The 6,878-nt window shown below is 41.8% G+C and overlaps 1 long non-coding RNA gene across 1 annotated transcript; it reads right to left on the bottom strand.

Annotated features, from left to right (window-relative positions):
- Positions 1–242: 242 nt before the first annotated feature.
- On the bottom strand, positions 243–2,051 carry LOC130724119 (uncharacterized). The gene is made up of 2 exons (XR_009014436.1): positions 1,938–2,051; positions 243–499 (listed from the first exon to the last, which is right to left on the bottom strand). It is a non-coding gene; the product is annotated as an uncharacterized LOC130724119 (long non-coding RNA).
- Positions 2,052–6,878: the final 4,827 nt, after the last annotated feature.

Below are 6,878 nucleotides of genomic sequence, written 5' to 3'. Positions count from 1 at the left end.
ATTGTTTTATTTAAAAACGTTTATCAGAGTTTAAAAACATATCAAGGGAGTATTACACTTCTTCACGAAAACTCATTAAAATTAACACTGATTGTGTTTGAAAATTTATAAGTTCATATGCTTTTCAAAGAATGAATTATTCCTGCCAATGAAATTTCTAAACCAGTCAGATAATCCTAAGATGCATAAAATCACTTATTTAAATAGGTTTATCTTCCATGATATTCCAATAAAATTCATCATACTCAGAACTGAATTTCATAAGCACTTCGGCCGTCAACAGTACGACATCGCCATCATTTAGAAAATTATTCAACAACTTCCATAAGAAGAGATTATAAAATCCTCTCAACATAAATGTAAAAGTAACGTAAAATATCTAACCAGTGTTACATTACAGAGCAAGACACTTATTTTATAATAATAATAATAATAATAATAACATAAGCTAAGACTCTCCGAAGCTACTCCTCATGAGCCACATCTCTACCTCCTGTACCTGAGCGATGTCGCATAGAACATCATTCCAACAGAAGGGTAAGAACTTACATTGTATAAAATATAACATAACAAAGAGCAAGTAAACAATTCAGATCCTGCTTTATAAACTCTTCACCTTTACTTTAAAATCTGAGTGATTATAATATTTTCTCTCAAGACAGTTTCACAATTCTTATTAATGTTTCGAAAAATTATAAGCTTAAAGAAGAATAATAATTCGACTTTACCACAACAGCAAAACAATTCACCAACAAATCACCAAACACATAAAACCACTGAAAACGTGAAACTTAGTGTGTGAGACTCTAATGTATGCATGTGGTACCAATTGTTAACCTTAGCGGTATCACCGCGTCCACTCCAGACAGTTAACCACCAATGAAGTCCACTCCAGACTTCCAGAACCACGCCAGTTCTGGGACAAACCTCAGTTTTCCGATGAAAACCGACACGTTGCCTCTTGACTAAATGAAGTGTATTTCGTGCAAAAATTCATAAATTAAAACATGCAATTTTGAGACCACTCCAGCCCCAAATATATAACATATTTTCTCACCAAATTCCATAACGGAAATCACACCAAAATTGCACAAAATAACACTTCAATACAATTATCAAATCATTCACTATTCCACTGACAAAATAGCAACACAAAATCATCAAATGTCTCATATCAATTACTAGAATCAGTTTCAGAATCAATCTCAGAAATAAGCAGAAACATAGCAAACTTGCATATAATCCTGGTACTAAATGAGCAGTCCAAAAATTATGAAAATTTTACCAAACATAGCCTTATACGTTAGCTTTCATATAAAATTGGTTTCACCCAATTTGGAATTCTGTAGAGAGAGTTATGGTCTCTACAGCACAGGCTGTTAGGGTTTCTGCGAGCAGAAACAGAGTGAACTTGCAGATAATTCTGGTATTGAACCAGCAATCTAAAAATTATGATAATATTACCCAATATAGCCCTATGAGTTAGATTTCATACAAAATTGGTTTCACTCAATTCGGAATTCTGTAGAGAGAGTTATGCTCTCTATAACACAGGCTGCTAGGGTGTCTGCGGGCAGAAACAGAATAAACTTGAAAATGATTCTGGTACTGAACCAGCAATCGAAAAATTATGAAAATATTACGCAACATAGCCCTATGAGTTAGCTTTCATACAAAATTGGTTTCACTCAATTTGGAATTCTGTAGAGAGAGTTATGCTCTCTACAACACAGACTGTTAGGGTATCTGCGGGCAAAACATAACAGAACCCAATTTTCCCCGGAACCTCAATTTCGCTCAAAATCAATTTTTCTCACCACATGTTAACACTCAACACAGTCTCTCAGCTCTGAATTTTCAAAAAAGATGAGGGTTCCTTCATGTTAAACTCAACCTCTGTTATTCTACAATTATACAAGATAAATTCAAACCCTTACCTCTTGAAGATCAAATTCTAGGTTTTTTTCTTCTCTTTTCTCCCCTTCTCTCTTTCACGCTTCTTTTCTTCTCCTCTGCTAACTTCTCCAATTCTCAAATTCTGATTTCTCCCTTTCTAATTCACTCATATCCCTTAAATAGTCATACTAATGGGCCCCACTCTCAATTACTCACACAAAAACCTAACAAACTTATTTATCTAAATCTTATTCTATATCACATGAGATTTAAATTATAATCACATAATTCATCAAATTACCATATAGCATAATAATAATTAAGATAAAATAATAAATAACCTAATAACGAAAAGTGGGGTGTTACATTTTGATCCGATAATTTTTCCGAGTTCAGAATACCCTTAGTTACGGCTTATGAAAGCATAGGAATCAAGTTTGATCGAAGAAAAATCGAGCCCCATAATTAACCAAAGTGGCCGAGCCCTATTAGGGGGGAGGAGGAAAATTTCCTTTTCCGAAAACTTGTCTTTTCGCGCTAGATTATCGTACCTTAGAGTATAGATTACTTCGAGTAACCTTAGTAAGTATCGATAGCTTAGTTTCCGATAGATTCTGATAGTATTCTGTGATTTTATTGTAAAGGTGCTTTTGAGGAATTCCCTGAGGAACAAGGCTTTGTTGGTGAGGAAGCACTAGTTGATCATTCTGGAGATCTTTCAGGTGAGGGCTTCTCACTGAATCTCTAGTTAATGCTTAGGGTCGATGTTTCGACGTTGTTTACTGTTTATGCACTGGGATTGTGTGTGATTGGAAAATGTTTTCTGAGGCTTCGGCTGACAATGTAGATGATTCATCTACTGAATGTTTTTGAGATTGTCTTACATGCTATGTGCTATGTGGGTAATTTAGGATGTGTGGTGCATGCTTTATATGCTAAGTGCTAAGTGTTTATGATGCGATTTATTGATATATGACATGTTGTTGATTGTGATGATTTAAATATGCTCTGTACTGGAATCTGAGTTTCTGAATGGTGAGAATAGCGGGTAGGTCATGCCGATTTTATTTTGAGAGTTTTGAGAAAGTTTGATAGGACGAACGAGGTTCGGGCCTTGATTTTGTTTAGTGGATCGAGACATCCTCTGGAAGCGACTTGGGATTGGTAGATCCTGTAAATGTATAAGACTTGCGATAAGACAAAATGGAATCTATTTTATAAAGAAAACTCATAAGACCTTAAATAACCTCTAAATCTTTAAGTAATGATAATAACCTCGAAGGAAGGCATTGGAAGTCAAATCTTAGTTTTGGAAAAACGAGGAGTGTCGTCGGATCCAAGTGTGGAGTATGTTTGTTGTTGTGCTGTTGGAGCAGCGTTGGTTGTTGTGCTGTTGGAGCAGCGTTTGTTGTTGTGCTGTTGGAGCAGCTATGTTGTGGGGCTATCCTGGGGATAAGTCCGAGGAACCGTTAGTTCCCGAGTATGTGATACTCTTGTGCTGTTGGAGCAGCTATGTGTGTTGTGAAGTGTGTCTTTTGTCGCAGAATCGACTTTGCCTTAGGGTAAGATTTTAGAGACTTTAATTTACCTAGAACACGTGGCGACGTGTCGAGTGAGGACGGAGACGTTGTCTGACTAATCATCCTGCATTCATGCAACATTAATGGGGTATTAACACAGGACATACTCTGGACCTCGTCGGATTCCAAAATGGTCATAAGACCCGGATTTCCGTGATAGAGCGTCTGTAGACGTCTCTTGTAGCAGACCGAAATGGCAGACCTACGGGTTACGGCTGATCTGACTACCGTTGTTGTTGGAGTAAGAGGCACGCGAGCCGAAATGGCACCACCGTGGCTGGTGAAGGGCTGATCCGTTGATGTCCATCCGTTCCGGATTGCATATTGGTTGACTGGGTTAACCTGCATACATATCACGCAACATGCATACTGACTTAGTTGATGAGTGTGGTTTCTATTTGATAAACGTACTTGGAACATGCTAATTGTTATTATTGTCGTTATGATTTTGTGGAACATGCAACCCTAGGAATGATATCTCTAGTTATAAGCCTAAGTGGCTATCTATTATTTGTACCTATTGGGTTTATTATCTACATAGTTCTTTAGAGTTGACCCTCGCGTCTTCTGTGTGTGTTTTGGCGGACAACGCCTTTTGTCAGATGAATATTGCGGATTGGTACACCATGGTCCACCCTTCGGGGGGGATTAGGTATGAGATGATCGATCAGGACGACCCCGGGTCGTGGGTGGTTGACCCCGCGAGCCATCGAGCGACGTATTCGGGGCGCATCATGGAGGATCACGTGGATAGCGGAGGACTTCTGAGGTCAGGAGTGTTGAGGCGATGCTCTATCAGCTTCAACTTGCCACCGGGCGTTCACTGCGGACCAGGATTCGGAGGAGCACCGCCGCCACCGTCATCTTCAGAGGAGGAGGATCCCTCGTAGGAGATTCCAGTGGGAGTGCCTTCGGCAGGGTCTAGTGCACCCTCTGTTGCGATCATTGATGATCGGGGTTCGGGCCCTAAGCCCGTGAGTCCAGCATCGGAGCGCACTGCGGTTGCGAGGGGAGGACAGATAGGGCTGGTAGACTTGGTCGTTCTGGATTCTGATTCAGACGACGATCATGCTAGCACATAGTTTTGAGTGTTGGTATGAGCTCCTCGAGTTAGGATTAGTGTAGGAGTAGAGTTTTAGCTCTGACAGTCTTGCTTCATTTGTTACTTAGGGGACAGGGTAGATCCGCCTATAGCTTTTTGTGTGGTTTCCTTACGGGAATCACAGAGAGTTGGTTGGACTTAGGAGGTCTTATTTTCAGGCCATTGGGTCAGCTGATTCTCAGTTTTTGAGGGATAGTGTTGCGGGCACTTCATCTTTTCATTTGGTTTGTATATATTGCCTACGGGCATTGCACTTTTCTTTCCGTCACTGGAGGTTACTCGTGACGAGGTTGCTACTACAGCGGGGGCTGTTTATATATTGTATATTAGTTCTGATTTTTGTTATTGTTGGGTTTTATTTAATTCCGTCTTGTCTTAGTTATTATTATAAAAAAAAAATATTCACGTTTTTTCGCATTAAGTTTATTTTGGTTACTAAAGTGACGCCACCGAAATCGGGGTGTTACATTGTGGTATCAGAGCACGGTCGAGTCTTTCGGGAGTTGTTGGGGAATAGGTCTTCTGTGCTAGGTTGTGTGACTCTGCAAAGAGTGAAAATTGATTGTCTGCAAGCGATTTTTTTCGCTTAAAAATTGATTGAAGTTATTGCTTACTCATATTGTATAGTGATGCTAGATGCTATCTTATGATAAGTACTGACTGTTTGCTTCCTTTAACAGAATATGGTGAATACTAACCAGCTAGCTGAGATGATGGCCACTATGGCCCAAGCGGTAACAGCGCAGGCCCAAGCGGTAACAGCGCAGGCAAACGATAATGCCATGAGGCGTGCTACTGAAGAAGCACGTGAACAGCATCAGCGCCAGAGGGAAGTCACTCTGGACCAGAACAAAGGCCTCAATGACTTCAGGAGGCAAAACCCACCAAAGTTCTCTGGTGGTACTGATCCAGACGCAGCGGATCTCTGGATCCAGGAAATCGAGAAGATTTTCGGAGTTCTGCAAACTGTTGAGGGTGCCAAGGTGGGCATGGCGACTTATCTTCTGCTAGGAGATGCTGAATACTGGTGGAAGGGCACCAGGGGAATCATGGAAGCCAACCATGAAGAGATCAACTGGAACTCGTTCCGGACCGCGTTCTTGGAAAAGTATTTTCCGACAAGTGCCCGGGATGAGAGGGAGGCGCAGTTTTTGACACTCCGTCAGGGAGGTATGTCTGTACCGGAATTTGCTTCGAAGCTGGAGTCTTTGGCAAAGCATTTCCAATTCTTTAATGATCATGTTGACGAGCGCTACATGTGCAAGCGCTTCGTGAATGGACTGAGACCCGATATTGAGGACTCAGTGAGGCCACTGGGAATCATGCGATTCCAATCATTGGTGGAGAAAGCCACGGAAGTGGAGCTGATGAAGAACCGGAGGTTGAACCGAGCTGGAACTGGAGGGCCGATGAGGTCGGGCTCTCAGAATAATCAGAACAGGGGAAGGTTTCAGAACAGGAGGCCGTATCAGCGTCCTGCTGGTAGAGGGTTTGCATCAGGATCTTACAGGCCCATGGTGGGTGCTGCTGGTGGTTCAGGAGGTCATACTCAGAACCGGGAACTGATTTGCTTCAAGTGTGGGAAGGCAGGGCATTATGCTCGTGATTGTCCCGACACGAGGCCTCAATGTTACAACTGTAATAAACTGGGGCATACTGCGGCACAGTGTAAGGTACCAAAGGCGGAACCAACCGTCAACACAGCTCGAGGGAAGCGTCCTGCTGCGAAGGCGAGAGTCTACACCATGGATGGTGAGGATGCTGAGGGAGTCGATGGACTGATTAGAGGCGACTGCGGGATTGACGGTAATCTTCTATCCGTACTTTTTGATTCCGGTGCAACGCATTCTTTTATCTCTAGAGAGTGTGCGATCAGATTAAGACTTCCTATTGCTGCTTTGAGCTTCGATCTGATAGTTGCTACTCCTGCCAAGACTCTACTTGCTAATTCAGCATGCATGTATTGTCCGATAACATACAACAATAGGATCTACCATGCTAACCTAGTATGCCTAACTCTTAAGAACCTAGATGTTATCCTAGGAATGGATTGGTTGTCCCGCTATCATTGTCTTTTGGACTGCAACCGAAAGAGAGTGGTATTCCCTGATTCGGATCTTTCCGAGTATCTATCTGCCAATCACATCAGCGTCGCTTTGAACGAGGGATCTCAAGAGTATTCTGTTTTGCTAAGCTTGGAGAGCAAAGGGAACCCAGAAGTTGGCAGTATTCCAGTGGTGAAAGAATTCACGGATGTTTTTCCTGGCGATGTACCTGGATTGCCGCCTGTGCGCGACATT

The sequence above is a fragment of the Lotus japonicus genome, chromosome 6, assembly GCF_012489685.1.
Source record: "Lotus japonicus ecotype B-129 chromosome 6, LjGifu_v1.2".
Classification (NCBI taxonomy): Eukaryota; Viridiplantae; Streptophyta; class Magnoliopsida; order Fabales; family Fabaceae; genus Lotus; species Lotus japonicus.
The sequence above is the reverse complement of the archived record's forward strand: the minus strand, read 5'-3'. Positions and strand labels throughout refer to the sequence as shown.